This window comes from Podarcis liolepis (assembly GCF_965112155.1).
Source record: "Podarcis liolepis genome assembly, chromosome: 5".
Classification (NCBI taxonomy): Eukaryota; Metazoa; Chordata; class Lepidosauria; order Squamata; family Lacertidae; genus Podarcis; species Podarcis liolepis.
Genome location: NC_139556.1, coordinates 20,943,408 through 20,969,689, shown reverse-complemented (window position 1 = coordinate 20,969,689; position 26,282 = coordinate 20,943,408). Strand labels below are relative to the sequence as shown.

At 42.6% G+C, this 26,282-nt stretch overlaps 1 protein-coding gene across 15 annotated transcripts in view; it reads left to right on the top strand.

The window, feature by feature from the left end:
• Nucleotides 1-26,282, top strand: part of KCNMA1 (potassium calcium-activated channel subfamily M alpha 1) — a 557,989-nt gene that overhangs the window by 177,435 nt on the left and 354,272 nt on the right. The window lies entirely within an intron of this gene.

Genomic DNA, 26,282 nt, shown 5'->3' with positions numbered 1-26,282 from the left:
AACCCCCAAATACTGTGTTTTTTTAAATGGATAGTGTAGAATTGTAGAGTTGGAAGGGATCCCTGAGAGACACCTAGTTCGAACCCCTGCAATTCAGAAATCTCAGCTAGATCATACATGACAGATGATCACCCAACCTCTGCTTATTAACCTCCAAGGAAGGGGAACCCATCACCACCTTTGAGGGAGTCTGTTGCACTGTCGAACAGCTTTTACTGTCAGAAAGTTCTTCCTGTTGTTTAGTTGGAATCCTCTTGTAACTTGAATTCATTGGAGCCCTTGCCTCGGGAGCAGGAGAAAATAAGTTTAGGCCCATCACACCAGAAATGGGGTGAAGTCACACCGAAGTAACATTTCAAAATGGTGCCTGGAATCTAATCGTTGGTGAAGATCCCCACCTTAGAAACCCTCATGCCAAGTTGGCAATGATCTATTGAGAGGAGTCTGGATCTCTGTCAAAAAACGTGCAGTCATGCCAAAGAAATGTTTCAGTCTACCATATTGATTCAAAATGGCAGCTGGTGTCCAAACTTCAGTGAAGTGTGCTGCCCCCACCTTGGGAACCTTTGTGCCAAGTTTGGTGACAGTATCTCAAGAAGCATCCAGACATTTAGGGAACAGACAAATGCGCAGATGGACAAACTATATTTCCAAAATATATAGTATATCTCCTTTTCATCATGTCTGGAAAATGTTTGCTCCAGTTGGAAGCACACTTTTGCCAAGGACCATCAGAATGATTTTTCAGCATGGCTAGAAAAGTCAAAGCCAAGGGGCACAGTGTGCAAAACTTCAGACTAAAAGTGAGGGCTCATATATGATGGAGTAGCCCTCTATACAAAAATATTTCCCATAAATAGAACATTAGGCTGTTAGGGAGAAGGCTAGGTTCTTGACACCTAGATTTCTATTCATCCGGAGGGGTGCATGCTTTCTTACATGGAAGAACGATCTGTAACATACCTGCTGCCACCAATTAACCCCCTCCCCCCAAGTGTTATTCGTGATACAGCTTTGAGTGCAGGATTTTTTTCCTGAGTTCCCATTGCACTGAACAAGGATCAGGTTGACATCTTCTCACCTTCCACCTTCCCCAGTCACTGTCAGCAGCCTGCCATAGATGCCTGTGGTGATGGGAATGAATTAAGATGTTCAAGAATGACTGTCCAATGCCTAGGTATTCTGTGTCATTTTTGCAATTCACCTGTGTGCCTTTTGAAAGGGAATTTGGAAATAGTTTCTAGGAGAATGAGAGACATTCTTCAGATAAGAACCGAGAAAATTATTTGTTTAAATCTCATAATTTACATAAGCCATGTATAATCTCAATGGGATGGGAAGTTGAGAAACTCATCAGGGGATAAAGATTAATAAAATGGGGCATTTAAATGGCAGCGTTTGTTGTACTGCACATAGATTCAGTGAGTGTGTTTTTAAAGGCGGTATATTTCACTATTAATTATTTAGACTGTGAAGAACAGAGACCAGATGGTTGTTTTTGCTTAGGCAAGGTCATAGGCATCCCTTAATCATTGCTATTTTCTGCATTTATTTTTCTTTTACATGGTAATAGGGGGGAAAAACACCTTGGTGTGTTATCACTGTGTTACCACTATTATCTGCTGGCCAACATTTCATTGTGCAAAATACAAGCTTTGGGTCAGAGACCATAATATATGAATCACCTGTTTTGTGACACAGTTAGTGCAAAGTATAGCCAGAGGATTTAATCTCATGCATGGCATGTAGTTGTGGTGACATAACCCACATGTGAAATAATCAAGATGGCTACCACTCTAAAAATAACAAATGCCATTATCTTCTGTTTGACTGATTTTATTGCATAGGTTTTTGCTTATTTTTGTAATTGTAAGTTGTTTTAAACTGTTTTTAATATTGTACTTTAATGTTGTAACCTGTCCTGGGACCTTTGGGTGGAGGATGGGTTATTATTATTATTATTACTACTACTACTACTACTACTACTACTAATAATAATAATAATATAGGAAGGCTATTTACATAAGCTGCAAAACATGCCCTTGTGTGGTCGTTGTTTTTAGGCAAAAAAAATGGTGGTGGTGGGGATTGTGTTGAAAACACCATGATTTGGAGGTATTGTGACTAGAGATCTGCAAGGAAATAAAATCATTTCTGCATTTGTGGACCTCTACCCTAAGATGCATATATGGGCATGCAGATATGCCTGTTGCAGCTATTAAAACTTCATTTATTAATGTTGGGTGCTAAAGTGTGGTTGCTACAGGGCACAACTTTATGACCTTCCAAAACATCATACTTTCCCCTATACTAGAAGAAGCAGCAGAATCAGACAAGTAAACTTCCTTGCAACACTTCCTTTCTTGCAACAACAACAAAACGATTATTATTATTTCTATACTGCCCTTCATCTGAAGATCAAGGGGTGGTTCACAGTATAAAAACATAAAAATACATACCATAATAACAAGCAAAAACAATATCCGCCCCAACATGCTGTTTAAAAGGCCATAAATAGTTTAATTAATCAAAGGCCAGGAAAAGAGGAATGTTTTTGCTTTCAAAACTCTTGAATTTATTTAACAACTTTATTGTTCTCTATGGCCACGTGTAAAAAAGAAAAGAAAAGCCATTTAAAGCTGTTACAAGGTTTCCCATTTTTGTTTAGTTTGAGGATAAGATAAACTTCCATGGTACACTGTCATAGCTGGCGCACTGATATCCTGGCCTTTTAGATCTCTCCACACCTGTAGTACACACTTCTTCTGATCATTTCAGATCCTTTAAAAAGAATGCTAGAAACTGGTTTGTTAGGACAAGCCAAAGGTACCCCATCAACTAACGCTAAGCACTGATTGCCTTCTGCCCGCCTGAGAGATAAGAATAGACAAAACTGAACGCAACACAATGCAATTTGCGGATCTGTTTGAACTCGTAATTATCCTTCAGGGTTACCATTGATATTTTGATTAGATCCCATTACAGCCCAATATGTAAGGAGGGGGTGAAAAGTATTGAGCAGGCATTATCAGCGAGTAAAAGAACAGCAGTAGGAAACTGTATTCTCAATAATCCACTGAGGATAAAGCACACCAAAGCTGAAAAATACATCAGTTTATTAATGTGCTTGCTGCTAACAGAGCATATGAAGCCAGATTCTGGCATGGTCTCACATATTTACTTTACACTCCATAGTTAAATTCTATCCCCCCACCGCCCCCAAATTATGGGGCCCCACTGTGCATTTTTGTATGAAGTTCAGCAGATCCTGCTACACCTCTCTTTTTACTCTTTAGCCTTCTGATATGGCATAGTGCAGGGGTTCCCAGACTGCGGCGCACCAGTGGTCCATGAATTTCATTAAGGTGGTCTATGGCACACCTGTGGATTTGTGGTTGAAGTTGGGGAGGTGGCACCCCCATCACATTTAATACTCACATTGTATTTTTATTGCTCCTTCTATTTCTCGCGCTCTGTTTTATTGTACTGTATTGCAATTTGAATTATGTGGAGCAAAGTAAAACGCAATCTATAAGAAATAAAAGAAGTGATAAAAATCAGTTCAAAAGCATATATCATCCAGCGCAGCATGCTGCATTTGATACAGGCAGGAAGAAAACAACAACACCGTGTTACAAGACCCTTAGCAACTCTCAAGCGGTCAGTAGGGGGGAGTTCAAGAAACACCAGATAGAGCAGCATTCCCCAAACAGATGTTTTGAAGCACAGCTTCCACCAGCATGACTGCACTGGTTGGGCTCAGCGGCGTAGCGTGAGTTGTCAGCACCCGGGGCAAGGCAAGTAATTTGCGCCCACCCAACCCCTAACCTGCGAGTTGCCGCTGGCGCTGCCGCGCAAACAACGCTGCTTGCCCGGAGGAGGATGGAGGCAGAAGCAGCCGCCGCCTGTGGCTGGGCCGAGGGGATGGCGGCGGCGGCAGGGTGCAGAGGCTGCCCATGCCCGGCCAGGCGTCGGTGGCGGCGTCGGCGCTGCTGCAGCGGCTGCTCCTCCTGCGAGCAGTGAGCGAAGCGCAGCCACAGCGACGGCGGGGGGCGCTTGTCCCTTCCCTCTGGGGCGCTTGTCCCTTCCCTCTGGACTCGCGCCCCCCCAGATGTTGCGCCCGGTGCGGTCGGCACCCCTGGCACCCCCCACGCTACGCCACTGGTTGGGCTTGATGGAAGTTGTAATCCAAAAGCACCCAGAGGGCAGCAGATTAGGAAGGCTCGGTTAGAGGGATGGATGGACAGACTTAGGGAGAGGAAGGTTTAAATCAGTATCTCTCAGCCTAATTTGGCTGTGGGACCCATGTGAAGAAGCGCGGAAAGGAACAATCATATATATGCTATCCTGAGCCCTTTAGAAGAATGCTGGGTTTATAAATAAAACCTTATGGTAAATGGGTTTAATTTTTATTTTTAAAGCAAGAAAATAAGTCAAGAGCTAAGAAACTTCAACCATCTGATTTCTGAGGATCAGGAGCGAGCCCAATTCAAAAAGCTTTGGAAAGTTTCTAAATGGTACTTAGGCTGCAGACAAAGAAAGATTCTCCATAATGGAACATCTATGTGAATGTTCTTAATTGATGCAAGATTCCTCACCATATACAGTGGTACCTTGGGTTATATATGCTTCGGGTTACATGCGCTTCAGGTTACAGACTCCGCTAACCCAGAAATAGTGCTTCAGGTTAAGAACTTTGCTTCAGGATGACAACAGAAATCGTGCTCTGGCGGCGCGGCGGCCCCATTAGCTAAAGTGGTGCTTCAGGTTAAGAACAGTTTCAGGTTAAGAACGGACCTCCGGAATGAATTAAGTACTTAACCCAAGGTATAATAATAATAATAATAATAATAATAATAATAATAATACTTGTCATTAGAGAGTTTTCATTGGGGGGGGGAGGATTGGGAACAGCTGCCTTGTGTGCTGAAGGTCTCAGTTTCAATTCTTGGCATTTCCAGTTAAAAACATCAGGTAACAGGGGATATGGAAACCTGTTGCTTGAGGTCCTGAAGAGCTGCTGTCAGTCAGAGTAAACAGCACTGGTCTGGGCAGGCAAATAGTCTCATTCAGAGTTTCCCAAACTTGGGTCCCCAGCTGTTTTTGGACTACAACTCCCATCATCCCTGACCACTGGCCCTGCTAGCTAGGGATGATGGAAGATCCTGGTCTAGTTATAAAGCAGCCCCCTATGCTTCTGGGCTTCACAAACTCTTAAGAAGTGGTCCATTTTCACATCAGGCATTGGGCACCAACACTCACAATGTACCAGGAATCCCAGTAATCTAATCTATTGCTTTCCTCACCACTGTCTGGGGCTGTCTTCCAGACTCTTTCCCATAGAGGCTTACTGGTTCTTCTGCCTACTGGTTATTTTGTTTTGTTGTGCAAGAGGAGGAGATGATTGTTCTTGTATGCAGGCCATGTGTCTGAATAACCATTAATCAGTTTCTTTCAGTTGGCTGTTGCTGAAAGATGACTGCCCAGTCTATTGGTTTCATTTTTCAGGCAGTCCCTGGGGATGACATTGCATGCTGATTGCAGGTGATGCTACGTGCCCAGGCAGAGACAGAGAGGCAGAGGAAAAAGAGAGTCCACAAAAGCATTGTTTTTTTTCAAAACTCAGAACACTAACTGAGAAATACTAGGGTGTTTTATTATTTTTTATGTTTTAATCAACATTTAGTTGGAAGGGACGTAGCTAGAATGGAACATTAGTAAAATATTGATCTCTGCGTGCTAGATAATTGGAAACCTTTTGTTCCTGTGGCAGATGAACATTCCTCTGTTTGCATGAGTGCACCTAAAAAACTGCTCAAAACGCTACATGCCCCTTTGAGCTTTTTAGCTGAGAAATCTTTCATGCCAGAAAGAACATATCAAAATCTGGGTTTCTTTAGTTCACAGTAAACTGCAGCAATCTTTTTTTCTTCTTCTCATTCTGCCCCGAAAAAACATCTGTTTCTTGCACTGTAGGTGGAAGTAAATATCAAGTTTCATTATTAGACAGGCAGACAGATGGATAGATGAAGGAAAATAAAGGCAATAGAGGATGCTGAATCAATTTGGATAACTTGAAAACTTTCCATGCTCGTGTAAATGAGTTGGGCCACTAAATGATATTCCCTAGTAGTACAGTACTTGGATCAGAAAGCCAATGCAAGGAGCCTCCTCCACGTTTACTTGTGGGAAGGAGCAAGATGGGTAGGAAAGGGCTGTGGCGGCTTCCTTCTAGTCTCATCCTGACATTGCACAGCTCCTCTGTCCCTGCTTAGCTTTATGTCCACAGATTAGCATGGGCATCAGAGATAAATAAACCTATTTGCATAGAGGTCAGTGTGCGTAGGCTTCCTTGCCTCATACATAAACATGAGGGAAGGATGGGGGAGCGGCGCATCATCATGGATGGGGCCAGAGGCACAGCCACCCAGCTCCTTTCTATGCTTCAGCCCCTTTCTATGTTGCAGCCCCTTTTTACCAGCATTGCAACACAAATAATAGATTACTGCAATGCACTTTGCATGGGGCTACCCTTGAAGACAGGCTAGAAACTGCTGCTGGTGCAAAACACTGCTGCTAGAACCCTGATAGGGTGATGATCTGGAGTCACATTGCACCACTTTTGAAGGTGTTGCATTAGCTACCTGTATGTTACTGGACCCAATTTAATATATTGACCTTAGAATTGAAAGACATGGATTACTTGGGTCCTGGATACTCGAAGGAGGGTCACTTCCAATGACATGGATCCTAAATCCTTGAGGGAGTGCCTCTTCTCCTTCGTTGTTAAGGGGAGACCCTCTATATGGTTCCACTAATACGTGAGGCTCATTGCGCGGTGATACCCAAGATACAGCCTCTTCCACGATCACACCCTGCCTATGGAACTTCCTCGCTTCTGACTTGGTGTTGCCTCCTGATGTCTTTCAACACAAATTAAAAAGTGTTTTTAATCTAATAAATTTTTATTGGGATGTATCTGCTATTGTAATGCTGTAGAGAAAGGTTTTGGTATTTGCTGCTGAAATTGTTGTTGTCTGGTGTTTTATTGTAATTGGTTTGTTTCAAGGTTGTTAAAAGTTACCTGCTCTTGGATCATGAAGGTGAGGAAGGGCAGGATATAAACCTCAGTAGAAAATAAAGGAATAATGCATGAAGGGGAGTGTGAATGGATTCGCTTGCTGCAAACTTGCAGAACTTCAGAAAAGATTGTTTACCCCACATTTTTTCTTTCTTTTTGTGGCCCAGTTTGCAAACAACAATTGAGCAGCAAGGTAATGGAAAGACTGGGAAATTCTCTGGCTGCCTCACAGTGATGGAACTACCTTCCCATAGAGATACATCAAAGTCTGAACCTAAGTAGTTCCTATTAACCTTTACCATAAAACTGACACACAGAAATCTTGTGTCACCCTGGGACAAGGCCCTTTAATCATAGGAGGCAGTTGCACTTTGAGCAGCACATACCCAGTGAAGTTTTTTGTTTAGCAGGCCCCTGGGCAAGGCACAGTTCTGACCACAGGAAAACAGTATTGGCTGCAGAAGGTATAGGGGGCAATTGGGCTGGCCAGATCTTCTCACTGAGACACGTGCTGCTCATATGGAAAATCAGGCTCTGGATCCAAGGTCTTCCAGAGCTTCATTGGTTCCTTTGGTCACTTGACTGGATTATGCATCAACCGGTAGGACTTCTAACACTGTCTAGGTTTGCTCTGCCTGCAACTCCTTCAGCCGACATGCTTCTTGGGTGATGCAGGAGAGTTCAGGTGCTGGTGACTGGCTTCTGGGAATCCAAGACCCCTGGAATGTTATCGGTGGCTTGTCCGATACTTTGGATTTTAGTGCTGATGCCCTTTGCCAGAAATTGAGGCATGTTCTTGTAAGAAGTTCCTTCCTCCTTGCAGATGGAAGGAGTAATATAAGGAAAACAAATTGCATTTCACAGCCCAAATCTGATAGACCCCCTTTCTTTCCCTTCTCCCTCTTCATTATTATTATTATTAAGCTTGCTTGTTTTTCATTAGTTTTGCTTTTTCCAGACAGAGGCATCTGGAAAGTTGCCTTTGAGTAAAATGGGGACATTGATTCAGTGGGTGATGATTTTAATGTGGTCTTTATTCCTTAATTCGTCCTATAGTATGTTGTGGTTGTTCACATCAGGTTAAGCCAAGAAAATAGATTATGGAATTTGTGTATAGTATATATAAAGATGCTAGCAGTTGGAAAGCATTTTTTTCTTTTTAATGCCAGGAAAGAATGGACTTATGAGAGAACTGACTAGTGAATGTATGAGGACAAAAATATCAGTCTGAGTTGGAAGTAATAGTCCTTTTGAGTAGAGAAGGTCGTTGTTCTATTAACAGGGAACTAATAGGGTGTTCCAAATGAATGGGTCTTATTTTCCGTTTGATGAGAGGTGGGGTTGCCAGGTGAAGCAGTGGAGATTGAAAAGAGCTTTAATCTATGTAACAAGAACCTTTGTCATAGAAAACACACCAAACAGATTAATTCATCTACAAGCTGGAATGAGAAATAATTGCTTTGAAACTTTGCTCTTCTGTCAGTAGTATCTCTCGATTTAGGAACTGAGCTTTCTTTCACACAATTCCTACAAAGCCAAACTCTATTTTTAAATTTGACACATCAAATTAGAGACTGTTTTATCATCAGTGGTATAATGATTGCACCTGTGGATAGTAACCATGGGGAAGAAATTGAATGCTCTTAGAGAATTTCATTCACTTCCTCAGTGAATACTATAGATTTCAGGAGTGTGAAAGTTGTTTGTCACTAAGCCTGAGATGGAGGCTCTACAACCTTTATTAATCACAAAAGACCTTGCACACAAGAAGAGCCACTGTGGTGTGTTCTTGTTGTTGCTAATCCACCCTAAAGTCCCAGAGTAGGTTATAACAACATAAAATGCAACATTAAAAAAATGCAATTAATTAAAATTAATGCAATTGTAAAAAAATAGGATGGGTCCTGAAAATATACACCTCAGGTATCAAAGGCCAGGGCAAAGAGATAGTACATAGTGTTGAACTTTGACTAGAAAACCTACAAATCTCCATTCAGCCATAAGGGTAATATTGGGTTACTCATGCTCAGCCTAGTCTCCTTGTTGTGAGGAGAAAATGGGAGAACCCCATGTTTTAGGTTTCTTGGAGGAAGGGCAGAATACGGAACAGAATACTAAGCACCAGAAATTGGGGGATTGTTTTCCATCTCTTGTAGTGTCAACAACAATAACTGGAGTGAATATGGAGAGCCCTTTTCTGGTGTAACAAGAGATTGAATTTTGGAGGGAGGCTAAAAGAATTCTGATATGATCAGTGAATTTTCTAGGTGACTTCGTCTACTCCCAGTGGAGAAGGCAGTGCTGATAACTAAAACCAGTATGTGGAGATTCTAGTAAGTTGTCCGGCATCATCTCTAGACAGGGCAAGGAGCCTGTAATCCTGGCGAGCCTCTGCCTATCAGTGTAAGACACTCCTGAGCTAGCAGACTGGTGCAGTCCGACTCAGTAGAAAGCAACTTCCTAGCACCCAGTGAAGCATTGGCTGAGCAGGCACTTGAGTGCATGTGTATGTTTCAGAAAGGAACAATCTAGAGATGCACATCTCTGTGGCGTAAGAAAGAGGGGGGTGGATTTCTGCGTATGTGACTATGTGGAAGCGGATGGAGCAAAAGTGGTTGAGAGTTGGGGGATTTCATCCCGTTGCTGTTCTACTTCTCCACGCTCTTTCAAATTCCTCTCAGGTACTCGTCCCCCCCCCCCATTAAACCTGAAAAATGAGCTGTGAAACCTAATGCCGGCTTGTTTCCAGAGTGCTGTTGAGTTGAGGATTTGGTTGAACTGACTTCCACAGAATGTGATGGAGTGAAGACTTATGTGCTGAATAACTGCCATGCAATCTGCACTTGTGATGTCTGAATTGCTCACCAAATATAGGAGTCCCAGTCTGGGTTTTTTTTTTTTTATTATTGCTGTCAGTTAACCCACTTGATCCTTGCAGCAGGTGTCAGATGGTGGTACCACAGCTGTCCTTAGTATAGTGGAGCTTTTCACTTCTCACACACATTTTTTTAGTCTATAGATTTGCTACATTTACATACGTAAGAAAAGACAGCCTACTGCACCCCCCTCCAACTCTGAATTTGGCATGCTCTGTTTCAAACCTTACTTTTACATTCCTCTGCTGCATCCGTCTTGCTTGAAACAGGCACATTGAAATTCCCACAGATGAGTTCGCTGGATGCAAATCTGAGAACTAAGCCACGTCTTTTGGCAATTAGTAGTAAGTGGATGGAGGCAGGAGGCACATTCTCATTTAAATAGCAAAGTTGCATTATCCCACCCCCTCCACAGACCCTGGGGAATTGCAGAGTGCAACTCTTTTGAGCTATGTGCATAATATCTTCCTAAATAACACTTTTAAAAAATAATAATAATGGAATAGCAACATTTTAGAAAATGTAAAAATAAAACTTGGGAGTTGCCTTAATATCTGCAAAGCTGGTTGGAAAGGTGACTTCTAAGGTTATCATCATTTGCGACAAGATCATTTGGCTACAAATAGCAAAATGGACCTAGAAGGCTTGTTTGACATCTCAGAGATAACCTGCTGATAATGGCATTTTTTAAAAAAAGAAAAAGAAACGAAAATCTCCTTATTTTGGAATGTGGCATATTCTTTGCACACCTCGCGAGGCAACATAAATGGTAATTTTTGCACTTTTGGTTGAGGTAGCTACGTGAGATGAATTTGTTCACAGCACTGTCCGTGTTGACACAGGCATTTTCATCGCGCAGTTACAGAAACATCAACTGAAGACTATGGAATGGGCCCTCACAGTTATAAAATAACTTTAATTCCACAGTAGATGCAATGCTTTTTAGTGGAGTTCACACATCCAACTACCGATCAAATCCCATAGGTGCCACAGGATTGTCACTGCAATTCATTCCTTAATTACCACATTGTTTTTTTAAAGGAAATCTTTTGTCCTACTTTCTGGGTTGGTTGTCAGTCATGGTCCATAGCTTTTAGTTGATTAATCCAATTATTTTAACTGATCCCTATTTCTAAGGGGTAATAATAATAATAATAATAATAATAATAATAATAATAATAATTTATTATTTGTACCCCGCCCATCTGGCTGGGTTTCCCCAGCCACTCTGGGCGGCTTCCATAGAAACAAAAAATACACTAAAATATCACACATTAAAAACTTCCCTGAACAGGGCTGCCTTAAGATGTCTTCTGAATGTCAGGTTGTTGTTTATCACTTTGACATCTGATGGGAGGGTGTTCCACAGGCGGGCGCCACTACTGAGAAGGCCCTCTGCCTGGTTCCCTGTAGTTTTGCTTCTCGCAATGAGGGAACCGCCAGAAGGCCCTTGGCACTGGACCTCAGCGTCCGGGCAGAACGATGGGGGTGGGATTGCCATATTGATTATATGTGAAACCTGTTTGTTTGTTTGTTTGCTTACTTGCTGTTTGGGATGAGGTGTTCCTCTGTGGCCGTGCACTTTCTGGTCACAATCCAGCATTCGGTGGTAGTTATAACTGAATCCTATTAAAATCAAGTGGACTTAAATTTGTCTTATCATTGGAACGTTGAGCTTGATCACAACCATTAATCCCACTATTTCAGGTCAAGAACAACAACACACATTTTCTGAATGAGAGAACTCACACGTACTTTAACATACGTATGGCACAATGCTCAGGACAAAAATGACAACAGCAAGAGCAGCAAACTGCCACTGAGACAGTGCAGGCTTAACAGTGTTTCTGTTGGTAGTTGCAGGGATACAATGCCATTGCGAACACATCTTGCAGTAGTTTCCTGCACTCTATTGGAGGCCTGGTTTGGCAGAGTGAAGGACAGTCGTGTCCAAACTTTTTCCAAAGAGGGGCTAGATTTGATGAAGTGGAGGGGCGACCAAAGGGCCGACCACAGTCGTTAACCTTTTTTAAGGATTGAAGTTGTTGAGCTTTTTTTACAATGCTGAGCCTTTTTTAGGATTTCACCTCAGGACATGTACTGCCACACGGGCCAGATTAAATCGACCAGTGGATTAGGCCCCCAAAACGGACTTTGGACATGCCTGGTTTAGGAGGAGAGCTCATGGCTGTCTATGGATTGTGCCATCTGGCTAGCAGAAAATTCTTGTTCAGTGCTTCTAGAGGAATAGGTAAATTCAAGAGCTCCTCTTCATTCCCTGGAACTCACCAGACTTGGCCACCCAAGGGAAGGGTCGCAGGGGTAGATTTTGGAAGATCCACCCCCTGCCACAAGATAGACGGGAAGTGTTCTGAAAGGTACAAATAGATACTTGTGGCTAAACATTGAATCTCTTGCCAGTCTTAAGCTATGGCTTTTACCCCCATGTGAATAACTTGTTCTGATGAGGTGGCAGCTCTTGCCTTGGGTTCCTTGCGCAGAAGTTGTTGTTAATACATGCTCAAGAAAAGACTTCATTATTTTTCTTGAGAAAAAAAGCCACTCTGATCAATAGACCTGTCCCACAGAGAAAACTAAAATAGAAATGAGACCATGCTATCAGCTGACTTTCAGATTGCATTATGCCTGAAAATTGGGAAAATATGTTCTTGAAGCAAGGCTACAGGCCACTAATTTGACTTTTTGAGTGTTGACAGATGACATGCTCCAGAGCCTTGAGGGTTTCCTCTTCTTATACATCTATGTTGAGCAGGAGAGGAGTATGTTAGTGCTCTGCCTTATTAAACAACAACAACAACAACTCTTATAAATAATGGTGTTGTGTTTCCATCACCATGGTTGGCCTTTAAAACAAACATTGGTTGCATGGGTTGAATTGGCCCTTGGGATGCTTTACAGCTGTATTCTGAATGGGTCACTGCAATATAGGGATGGTTGAATTTCACTGAAGGCAGCTCTTTTATAACTAAACGCTGATGGGCTACTGCTGTGTCATGATTCTTGGGTTTATTTTATCCTCTATTTCAAATGTCAGCATACTCAATCTGATAGGATACACATTAATTCTTCTACAATCAGACGCAACAGCTGATGTTGCATCAGTTGGTTAGGAAGAGGGTAGCACCTCCTAAAACTACTCTCTAATGGTGATAAGACAGATCCTTCCAACCTTTGTTTTTCTGTCCTTGCTAAGTTATTGCTCCCTAATTCTGTGGGTTATTTAATATTTCAATACTTTCCTTGAAAGCAGTTTTTGACTTACTGTTTAAATCAGAAATACTGAACCATCTTAGTGGAAGCTGAACCTCCATCTTCTGCCTGTCTTCAACAGAGAAGGATCTCTGTCTTTCTTTGCATACAGGTGGATGTCCTACATCTGAAAGAGAAATTGGGGATGACTAGCAGTTAAAAACATCATGGGAAGGTACAATGTTATGAAGATGGTGCAGCAACACGTTATCTAGGCAATATGAGAAATTGCTAAGCTCTTCATCATTATCAACATTTCCCCCATTGAAACTATAGCCTGTCTGACAACCATTTAAATGCTAGGAAAAAAGTTTAAATCAGAGCAATCAGGTGAGGAGCCAGATAATGAAGAAAGGCCAGGGTTCTTCACTCTGTAGGGTAGTGTTTCTGGACTACAACTCACATCATCCATAGCTAGCAGGATAATGGTTACATATTTTTTTATGCAGTCCATAATGCCATACCTTCCACTACCACCAAGAGGAAAGGGAATTATTTGGGTTCCCCTGAGTCTTAGATTCACCCCATTTGCCAGCTGCTGTGGAGCTCAGTCAGTTTCCAGGTCACTATTTGTGAGCAAGCGTGCGAAACGAAAACACCGCTCGCGTTGCACACCTTCCCACAACAATTATCTTATGGCGAGCAGAACTGGGGTGGCTGTGACTGTTAAAAAGCAAAGGACTGGTAGTGCAGACCAAATAGTAAGCCATGTGAAAGCTGCTTTAATAAATCACAATCTCCATGCATAAAACCTTCCCTTTTTGCGCATACTGCGGCTCGCTCTGCATATTGTGGATGCTCTCCAGATTACTGTTTATCTCATCTTGGGGAACTTGATGGGGAACAGGACCTACTTGAAGTGTTTCAGGGTCGCGACCATTTTAGGGGCACTGGCCCCCTAGGAGCTGTTGCACGAGGGCTAGTTCATAGAGGATTCCTCACCCCGTAATTGCCTTTGGAGGGTTTGTGGCTCCATCTGGGTGCATTTGTGAGATGGTGTTGGTGTTGGTGGTTCACACACATGATGCCTCCATACAGCTCACTGCAAGCCAGTTAGGGTGGCTCCTGCTGCCGTGATGTGGGGGCCTTCGTCACATATGAACCAGGCCAGTGTTACGGATGTTCATTAGATCATAGCCTACATACAGTCTGGAAGAGGTGCCTCAGTGCCTGTGAAAGCCTTAATTTTCTTTGGAGTCCAGTAGTGTTAAATGTCTCCTCCATGCGAAGCAACCAGAACGTGTAAATCCCGTCCATCGTATAATTTATTTGTTTTTGTGTGACTCAGTTGCTTTCCTTATGCTCCAATTAATCTCCACCTTGCACAATAATCTTTCTTCTGTCAGAACTATAAAGAGGGGAAATTATAGTTGCAATTACTCTGGATTCTATATATTATCTGTCAAACGCTTTTAAAGCTGGCTGAGTTTAATGACAGCTCGGTGAATGTGTAGTAGAATTTTCTATTATTAAAAAACAGCATTCTAACTTTTAATCTTGGGCGTAGACTTTTTAATAGCTTCAACTTTCACTGCAAATTGTGGATAGCACTCACAGAGATTCAATTTAAATAGTGTCAGGCAAGACTGATTTCTAGTATTGCTTGCAAGCTCCCCCACCCCCACCGCGCCCAATATGAAGATAAATTTTTATTTCAGTAACCAGTATTTTAAAATGACTTTACTGGAGGAGACAGAGACAAATGTATTTCCAGTTCTTCTTTATCAGGGGGGTGGCAGTGGCCGCATTCCTGCCCCCACCCACCTGACACACAGAGGTGGATTCGTTTCTAGAAGTACTGATTTCATTCCAGCTGGGCAGCGGTTGCCTCTTAGGACAGCAGTGGGCAGAAGGGTGATTGGGATCTACTTATATGCGTCTGGCTGATTTGCAGCAGATCAGAGGTTTCTGACTCCCAATTGTCTAAAGGCAGCAGCAGCTCCTGTCTCTCACAAAAAGAAAAACATAAAAAATGTGCCCAAAGAAAATTCAAGAGTGGAAGAGTTTGTGAGCTTGGTTCTGGTACTGATCACAGATTCCTGGGGTGTGCATGTGCCGAGAAGCACTCTGTCCTGCATCAAACATCTATTCATCTAAGCCACTGTGTTGCACCTGTCTCTGGTTGGTGGAGCTCTAGGTTGCAGCAAACAAACAAACAAACAAATCAGCAGATCCTGCAAGCCTGACATCTGCCCATCCCTAACTTAGTGCATCTTCACAATGCCTTCAGCTGATTTGCTGGGTGGATGGAAAAAGTACAGAATGCCCTTTTGATGTACACATGCCTCTCTTCCGCATTAGCAGTGATCAAACATTCGCACAAATATTGTGAGAGAGGCATTTTCACACAAGAAGCGCTTGCTTTTCAGTCCCTTTCGAAATGCAAATGGGAAACTCACATTAGATAGAATGCTCATTCACTTTACAAATGCCTCTCCGCTGCTTTCTCTTCCGCATCAGCAATAATCACAGTTTCTCATAAACAATGTGAGAGAAACTCAAAAGGCAATTTAAGCCCCGCAAGTGAAAATGTTCTAAGATGTATGTGTTCCATCCAGACTTGCTGTTTCCAAATCATGCCCGGCATAGACAATTAAGACAGCTGAATGAATAAAAATGAGCTGTCTAGTCACCTTCAAACTTAATGTCTAAGGCAAAACCCAGCAGTTGGTTGTTAGGAACAGTAATCAAACTGGACCATCTTCCTGGGCAGACAGACAGTTTATATTTCCAAATATTTCTTTATTGCCTGTAAGCAGTGAGTAATAGTATATGAAGTAAGCAGAATATGGAACCACCGAGGAAGACTAGATAGGGAATTACCTGGACTTTATCTGGCTTCCAAAGCTCTTCTTGGCTGTGCTGCCACCATGTGGCAACTCACCTGTAGAAGGGTCTTGTAAGGGATAGACAGCATACATACAATATATACAAGCTAGTGGTCATATCTAGTCTTATACACCCACACACCCACCCCCCCACACACCCTGTTAGTAGCTTCTCTTACAGGATCTAAGCAGTGCAGAAATGACAGTTGGGAAATAATTTTTGTGTATGCAAAGGAGGAGAGAATAGGAGAATTCTTACCACAGTGAGATCTAGGCCTTAGTAAAAATGCCAAAGAGAGGGAAAATATTAAAAAACAAAACAAAACGCCAGACATTCAGAAGGTACGGTGAGATGAATGTTGTCCCTTTTTTAAACGGCTCAGCTAAGTTAATACTGATTTGTTGAAGTCAGTTGCATGGAAATCTGCTTCAGCTTAGCGCTGCCTCATGGTGAAGTCCCAGAAGCAGTAAGTTCATCCCAAAAATTGAGGAGAAATTATGAATAAGTGGAAACAGAAACAAAGGCAAGCAAATGAGAAAATCTCTAGGGAAAGGTAGGTTGCCCATGCTGTGTGGCCCAAACCAAACTGTACCCAACTAGGGTAGGCTTTAGTACTCTGTCAAGCTTTCAAAGCTTTGGGGGGGGAGGGGAACACCACCACCACCACCAACAACAGCAAGAACAAGAACAACAACTTTATTATATGTAACACACCCATCTGACTGGGTTGCCCCAGCCACCCTACGTGGCTTTCAACACATGTAAAAACATAATGAAACATTAAACATTTAAAAACTTCAGATGTCTTCTAAAGGTTGTATAGTTTCTTATTTCTTTGGACATCTGATTGGAGGGTGCCACTACCGAGAAGGCCCTCTGCCAGGTTCCCTGTAATTTCAGTTCTCGCAGTGAAAGACCACAAGAAGGCCCTCAGCGCTGGACCTCGGTGTCCGGGCTGAACGATGGGATGGAGACACGCCTTCAGGTATACAGGGCCAAGGCCATTTAGGGTCTTAAAGGTAAGCACCAACACTTTGAGTAGTGCTTGGAAACGTACAGGGAGCCAATGTAGGCATTTCAGGACTGGTGTTATATGGACGGATCTTTCATGTCTCTGATCCCAATTTGATTAGAAACTTTATGCTTCCTTAGGCCTAATAATGACGATCAAATATTTCCCAAGTACTTTTCAGCACAAAATGTAATTTTACCATTCTTACTGCCTCTGTTGTGTGTTAGGTTAGGCTGAGAGACAATGATGTCCCTCAGATAAAGCAACAGAATGAAAGGCATTTCTATCAGAGGATTGACTACCGGTAGTTTCCTTTCCTCTGGACATTTCAGCAGCTGGAAAACATGGCACTCTGGGCAGGGTTTTAATGCGGGCTGAAAGGTTTTGTATTTCTTTTATGACAATATTTTATTTGTATTTCTTTTCCTTTCTTTTTAGATGGCTAAGTATTTGTAAGTATAGGTTCTTTTGGCAATGTTTTTTTTTTTTAATTCTGCCATTGTGATTGGTTTGTACAGTTTTTGTTCGTTCTGTATTGCTTTGAGTCCTGCTGCTATGACAACAGAGGAGCAGTACAGAAATGCCCAGCAAACAAATAAATCCAGTGAACTTCATGCTGAAAAGGGTTTTGGAATCAGGCTGCTCTACAATTCAAGGGGTATCTTTATTCAGGTTTAAGTGGGGAGGAGACCATGATTTCAGCAAGATTCACAGCAAGCTTGCTCTTGGGTATGCAAGGCTAAATTACACAGAATGCAAGCAGTAATTTTACTGTCTATTCTAATACCCAGAATCTGTTTTACATGGAATGAATGGTCCCTCAGTGTGTTGCACATGAAAGCAACATGGGGCTGCAGAGGTCAGGTCAGGTACAGGGAACCTCTGGCTCTCCAGGTGTTGTTCAATACAGTTCCCATCATCCCTGACCATGGGCCATGCTTGCTGGGGCTGATGGGACTTGTAGTTCAGCAACTTCTGTAGGGTGAAAGGTTTCCCAGACGTGGGTTAGGTGAAAACATTGGATGGGCCAAACACAGCTGTATTTTGCCTGCCGGTGCTTGGCAGTGTTATGATACCCTTTGGCATATGGGAGAAATAAATTCATTTTTTGCTCCCCAAGGGAGCAATCCATGGATTATATCCATGATGACTTAAGACATTATTTACTCTTTAGCATGGTTGCCTCTTCACTGTGATTAACTTTCATGCTGATCCAGTAAGTTGTAAATACTGTTGTGTCATGTTCATGTTAGCCATGCTCCACCCAGTTGGTATAACAGTATGGCTGAATTCCATGGGTGGATGTTTTGCATGGTACTCTGTAAGTGCAGGAACCAACCCTAGTGAAGAGATCTGGTTATGTCCCTAAAGAACCATGGATTCCTTGACCCTTAGTCCCATTGCTTCCAGCAGAACTTGAGTTGATGGAGGTTAAGTTCCATTTTCTAGCTTTCGATAGGATATCGTCATGCCACTAACTTCTGCTTGGACAGTGCCCAAGGGCTGCAGTGTGGCTCCATCTGCATTAATGAGCCATTTGATTAAGGTGCCATCTGGTTAATGTGCCATTTAGCCCAGCTACTAGATATGGGAATCCAGGCCAAGAGAACAGGACTGCAAATGCAGCCTGGCTCTGCCAACATCCACATTGCTAATATTTATAATCAGTGACACTTCCATCCTTTGGTTATCCTCTGCATAGTTCAGTCTCGCCCACGTTCCTCCTCTCCCTCCCTCCTCCTCACATGGTGTGTGCGTGCGTGCGCGTGCGCGCGCACACACACACACACACACACACACAATTTTAAATAAAGTTTCTAATAAATGTTATCCTTTCAAATGCAAGCTTTAAAAGAAGAAGAAAAATCCCACAGACTAGTTAGAGGAAGCAGGGCAGGACTGTCAGATAATATTTTGTAAGCAGAACATTTTTCAGCAATGCATCAGTTATTACATAACTACTGAAGGGAATTCCAAGGATCTGACCCCTAGGGAAAAAGACACAAAAATTGCTGCAGTCTACTGTGTTCTAAAGATAGCCATATTTACTGTTTAGGAACCAAAGAGGAAACACAGCGGAATAATACGCATATATGCATGTGTGCTATATACACGCTCCATTGAACTCAAAGGGATTTATTCTCAATATAGGACTGCAGCCCAATATGTTAATTTGGATTCTGGATTTGTAATGATCTCAGTATCTCTCAACTGCATTACTTAACTCCTTTGCTTAAGTGCCACTGTTTTTCTTCTTCTAATAAAGGTGATGTTCCCCAGTGTTACATCTGTCTGCCCCTGTTTTAACAGGAATGCAGGCTCCAGGGATTTAAAAACCTCATCATTGAAAGGGAACCTTTATGTGTTCAAGAATTCATTAAACACTGCCTGACCCCAGAAAAGCTTGTTTTGTTTTTGTTTAAATCTATCAGGAAACATTTTCAGATGTTAACTAAGCTGTCTTTGGTTCAAATATTGTCTCTTTCTTTATGCCACTGGCCTTATGGAAGCTAACTGTCTCTCAGCCCACAGTTAGTCTCTGAACGGTATGAGTTTTAGTCAGTTTATTTTCTGGGAGTAAGCTGCATTTAATAAGTAAACCTGTAATATCACTGCACTGTCGAGCAATGAATGGATTTGTTAAATCTGCATGTGAATTAAATAATAGTTCTGAAACAAAGTGGGGGGGGGGGAATACATAGTCAATGTTGTTTATACTGACTGGCAGCTGCTCTCCAGGAATTGAGGCAGGAGATATCCTCAGCCCCACATGGAGATGCTGGGGATTGAACCATGTACCAGTACATGCCAAAGATAACAAGGCCATTCTGCCTGCAAAATGTGCTCCACAATGTGCTGTGTTGTTTTCATATGAGTGTTTTAAGTGCTTTATTCTGTGGTTGGATTGGATTGTGGACATGCCATGCTGGGCTACTTCAGAGAAAGATCAGGATAAAAAAATTATAATAAATGGCTTAGGAAGACAATGGGAAACAAAGTAAAAACTGCTGTGTGCGTTCCACTTTCTATGTTTCTCTTCTGACATGGCACAAGAAGTTCATAGGCTCTGTTGAGATGCAACTCTCAAAGCACAACTCCTCTTTACCATTTGTTGATGTCATGTAATTTTCAAATGAACAAAAACAGGTATAATAATAATAATAATAATAATAATAATAATAATAATAATAATAATAGAACTTTTCATTATACCAATTGTAGATTTCAAAATCTGGAACTCCAGATTATCTACTACTCATGCTGTTGTTTAGAGCGTTCCAGTTGATCGGAGAGATTTCCATTAAGTTCATAATAATTCCATTTGGGAATTTACTAATGAGTGCTATAAAAGGGTTGCCAGTTTCTAATTTCAACAGCACCGGGTCTCTTGGGCCAGGGTCAGGGCGTTGAGCCAGGGCAGTAGAGCAAAGGAGCTCTGTGAGTGGAGCCTGGCAGAATCTGCAGCTTAGTGGCTGGTTGGCAACCCTAGTGGCATATTTATGAATATATGGAAGGGGAAACTTTGCATCATCACTAAGAGGAGCTATTGCTACCTGTTGTGGTCAATGCAACATCTGGAAGGCCACCATTTCCCCATCCCTGATCCAAAAGTTCCCAGCTCCCTCAAATGACGCCACCCTTTCTTTCTTGCTGTCCCTTTTGCAAGGGAACTACCTCCAGCCCTCTTGCTTCTTTCACCTCTCTGTTTAAAACCCATGTTTTCCTTGGTGCTTTTCGCTCCGTTCTTCGATCCACTAATCATATACTGTAACTATTCCTAGGTATATGCAACTGAAATATGCTTTCTCTGATTGCACTTGCCTGTATTTCCCTATTGTTTCCCATATGTTGGATTTTAGATTGTAAGCCTATTGGGCAGGAACTTGCCCTCTGGCACTTCGTAAACAACAATAATAACATGGTATATATTGTCAGTGCTCTCCCCCCACACTTGTTAAAAAGTGTGGCACTTGCTGTAACAACTTCATGGTGAGTACTGGCACCTATTTTTTTCTAGAAAAAAGCTCTGTATATTGTAGTCCAGGCTGCAGCTCCAGCCCGAATAATGGGCAGCTAAGACCTGGGTTGGGAGAAACCCAGTCTTTGGTCTGGATATGGTGAGTAGACAGGGCCGGCCAAAGACATTTTGACACCTGAGGCAAAGAACAAAATGGCGCCCCTCTCCCCGCTAGGGAAGAAAACATGAATGAAGATCTGCATCAGGAATGGGGGAGATAAATATCTACATGGGAATCTGCTGCCCCTGTGGAGCCTGCTGCCTGAGGCAGTTGCCTCAGCTTGCCTAATGGGTAGGCCAGCTCTGTAAGTAGGGATGGAATATTCTGAAAATCTCAGTGATTCCTTCTGCAAACTCTGATCTGCTTTGGGACTTGTGTGTTGTTCAGAGACCCTTCTCCCCCTCCCCATGGTTCTGCCCTTTTAGTGTTTCGCCCAACTCTCTCCCTTATAAACAGCTCAGCCTGTGGTCTGCTGTTGCCTGGCTCCCTGCAATTTGATTCTGCATCTGCCAGGCAAACATCAGCATGTGATTGTGGGCAGAGGAAGTTGGAGGATGTGAGCAATGGAGCAGTAAATTGTCTGCTGCTGTTCTGTGCAGTATAATAAGCACCTAGAACAGAGATTGCTTTATGGCAGCAACATCTGTTGCAAGCCATGTCTGCTTTGAGAGGGTGGGGGATGGCAACCATTGGGCACTTTCAGGCAAACAAATTATCCACAAACAAACAAAAAGGCATATAATGGCTTTATTGGCTTTCCAGTCTCTTGGAAGTGTACAACTGCGTCATGCATGTGTTTGATGAAAATATCACAGATGAAGATCTCTTCCCATACATAGCAATAAGGGCAATTGCTGAACATATGCTATTGCTCTCTTCTTTCATCCTGACAACAGCAGTGAATGTGTATAACATACTTGCATCTATTGGCTAACACATTTATCCTGGTTAGGCAGTTAGAAAAGAACTCACAAAACTGAGTCACAGAACATGAGTTTTACCTAATCCAGCATTTCAGTTTTCAGCACTAGTCGGCACAATACTCTCCAGGGTTACTTTTGCCTGGAATTTCAGGAGGAGACAGCTCTCATTTTGTCCCTGGCAATTCACCAACATCACCAAGATAATTTGCCACACCAAGTTCAGATACCCAGGGGTACAAATAACCAGAAACCTCAACAAACTATACCTCCACAATTGCAACCCCTGGTGACGACAAATCAACAAAGACTTGAGGAGATGGAACAAGACCAACTTCACCCTCTCAGACGAAATAGCCGTGATCAAAATGATCACCCTCCCAAAATTAACCTACCTATTCCAAACCCTCCCAATCTGGATTCCCCCAACCCAACTCCGTAAATAGCAGAAAAAAATTACACTCTTTATCTTCTCACACACAAAAAAACAAGATTAAACCTCATTTTTCCCTTGCCCCTTCCTTTAGACCCACAGCCTCTGATTCACCTCCTGGCTAATGCAGCTCCTGTTAACAAGCAGCTTGGTAGAATCTGTCCCTAGTCCTTGGAGGTTTCACCTTCCACTCTGCTTTTCCACAGCCCCATAGATGTCCAAGCTGTTGGAAGGTAAAAAAGAAAAACCCATCCATCCTGTAAAAGACAGGAGCAGCCTGCATAAACTGTCCCCATGAACGATGGTTCAGAACATGATCTTCCCAATGCAATTTCATGGTGTTAGAAACTGTGTGATCTTCAACTGAGTAACTGCAAGGCAAAGGCACTCATTCAGCTTGAATGAATGAATGAATGAATGAATGAATTCCAACAAGTTTAAACCCTATATTTTGATAATCCTCTGTTTCTTTTAGGTGTGCAATACTGTTGAGAATGGAGCTTTAAAGATTTATGCATTGCAGGGGTTGGACTAGATGACCCTTGTGGTCCCTCTCAGCTCTACAATTCTATGATTCTTTGGCACGAGTCTCTATATACACCATTTTGTTTATAAGCAAAAGCATCCAACAGGACTGTCATCTCGCTGCAGCCAACCTGTAACCTGCACCAGAATCATTATTAATTACATGTTGATCCTGTCCGTCCTTGAAGTAGCTCAGGGTAGTATAAAAGGGCCCTCAAATTTTATCATCTCAACAACCCTTTGAGGCAGGTTAAGCTGAGAGGTATTAACTGGCCCCAAGTTCACCCAGTGAACAACTGGCTGTGGGTGGTATTTGAACCCGGGTCTCCCAGGCCATAGACACCCTGACAACTACACCACACCGGGAATCATGGCAACTCCTTCCCTCTCCCAAGGTTATCTATTACCTCTGAATATAATTTTGTGCTGTCTACCAAACTGGACAAGTGGGGTTGTTGTACTATGGTGGATACCAGTGAGCATTCAGGACCATTCCTGACTTTCCCCTTTTGCACCTATGCATGCATTTAGACTGCCTATTAACCCCACCCTGCAGGCAGTTCACAATGGGTTTAAAACAATAAAATACACACAGCAGTCAAAAAATGTTATGAAAGCAATAAAATAAGTACAGATTTTGACATGAAATCCAACGTGAAGGACACACATTCTAAAACAGCACTTAAAACCCAGCTAAAAATAATTTGCTCCGGGGACTAAAATACATTCCATAATCGAGGCGCTACTGGTGTACAACTTGTGAGCCACCAAGCTAAATACAGTCACATATCCGTATTCCCAGTTCAGGAAGGCTGAAGCTGTTGCTTCAGCAAATGAAAAGCACATACTAGAAGGAAATGGGGGCTTCACCCCCTTCTGGCTCTCAGCCAGGCCCCGGGCAACTTCTTCCATGTGCTTCTGCATCCCCTTAAGTAGACTCACATCCTGCTAGCTGAGCTCTATGGCAGCTTGCTGTCTCCTCGGCTCCTGGGTCTCTGGGAGAGATGAGGGGGAATCTGAGAACTAACCAGGATACCAGACCTAGAGCAGGAGACCCTGGGTAACAGGGGCTGAACCCTAATGTTACTGGCCATTTTTGGCCAGTATGAGGGATCTTATTTGATAAACCTGTTTTTGCTGCCTGAGACTTAGAAGAAAAATAGATTGACAATACATGGCTGCAGGGTGGGGGTTGACTTGGTGGGTTGCAAGATGTGCAGTCCTGGTCTAAGGTGTGGGGGAAAGCCCTCCATTGTAAATCAGACTCTCTCACTGTTAAATTAAAATTGGATAGCTCCTACTCTCCACTTCCTCGCGAGCTATTTTGGTGAATAAATCAATCACTAATACAGAACTTCTATTTTAATAGCGAATTAGTGTCAGATTTGGGACTCCCGAGCCATCCAGCTTCATTGGGCAACTCAATAACCTCTCTTAGAGAATGTACACTCCATTTGTCAAACAAGCACAGAGATGGATTAGTTTGAGTGTTCGCTGACTACTTCACTTAATCTCTAATTGAGCTCTGTATCAACTAATTAAAACCACATTTTGTTGGAACCTGATGGGTTCTCTCTCTTTTAAACAAACCCTGTCCTTACAGTCCAAGGTTCCTATTAAGCACTTGATTTGAGTCTTCCCTTTATCCTTCTCAAATCTGGTGCCAATAAAGAAAACCTTGTGAAAAATGTCACCCAGTCTCCTAGAACTTGCAGAAATACCATTGGCTGGCCTGGAGGTTTGTGAGTAGGGGGTCCCAATATTGACAGGCAGCACGGGTCTCTTATTCTTGCTACGCCAGTGTTCCAGGAAGTTTTATGGAAAGCAAGATGTGTTGCTGCCCCTGTGACGCCTCTGAGATGCACCAGGGATCGTTCCTGGGAAGCCTGCCCCAAGTGCAGATGGCCCTCCCATTTGCCCGTTGTGGGCTTTTCCAGACTGTCACTATTTTTGGATGGGATTTGGTTACATACTGGCAAATTCAGGTTGCAGAGTTGATTTGGAGCTTTTAAAATGCAATAAGGAAAATGTGCTGGAAAGTCTGGGTAACATTTGCTTGGTGCAACATCATCTATGATACTGGAATTCTCCCTTTTCACTAGGTGGCTAGAAAAAATATTGATGGGGACTTGCATTAGTTCTTCACCGATGTGTGTGGGAGTATGCAAAGTGAGGTGGCTGTGCAGTTTGCCTCTCAGAAAGCTCCAGGATCCATCATTTGCCCAAACTGGCTGATCTTTATGGCTGGCCATGTAGGTTCCCATTGCTTGTCATTTGGAAGTTTCCAGGTAGTCCATGAATGAGATCAAGGTGACCCAGGGTGGGATCTACCAAACCAAATTCAACCAGACAGCTGTGTATGGAGACCCAGTTTTAACTTCCTGGGGTTGTTCAGCACTAGACAGGTAACAGTATGCATATTTGGCTCAGAGTGTTGCAGATGTGCAGGACTGGATTAGACTGAAAGTGGAGCTCCCCTTAATCATTGGCCAGTTTAAACAGTGACTCATTTCACCCTCTGCTTGCATGTGTGCCCATATAGCTCCTTGCTTGGAGCTATATTATTGATAGATGTCAGCTGAGGATCTGACCCATTGTTCTTGCCCCAAAACACATGTGCATATAATCGCATGTCATTGCATAAGGAGAGTCTTGTCCTGGAAGCATAATCTGGTTTTAGGGGGAGCTATGTAGTCATTTCAGTGGGTAGGAACTTCATTTGTGTGCACTGGCTTTTGTACAAAGTCAACAGTACTTGAGTTAATGGTGTGACAAAACTGTATAATTTGGACACTTTCCCTCTTAAAAAATAATAGAAAGGAATATTGCTTTTCTTATCCTTTTGCTTTTCTAGGCACAGGGATAAAAAAACTATGTTATGTACACAATCCAGCCAAATTGAAGTTGTAGACTGGAAAGGTGCAGGCATGTAGCTTTATCAAGCTGTCATGATTTGTCATGTCTAGTGATACATACACAATAATAAGATCACATGCCATGAGTATATTTGCCTTATCTGTCAGAAAGCAATCAAAAGGGTCAATGCATTGTTACTCATTTTTTTATTCCTCACTTGCATTGCCATTTTCTCACTGGTAGCTTTAGCGGGATATCCACATATTTCAGAGATGCACAATGTACTAAAATGGGGAAAGGGGGAAAGGAATCTTGTAGTCTAATGTTTTTGCATTGTACGTTAATCTGTGGGGTAGGTCTGGAGCCCAGACAGGTATAATTGTAGAATCTTGGCACTGGGCTTTTAAAAACTAGCTTCCAAAGAGTTGCCAACTGGGAAGAGCTCATCATATGACATAGGC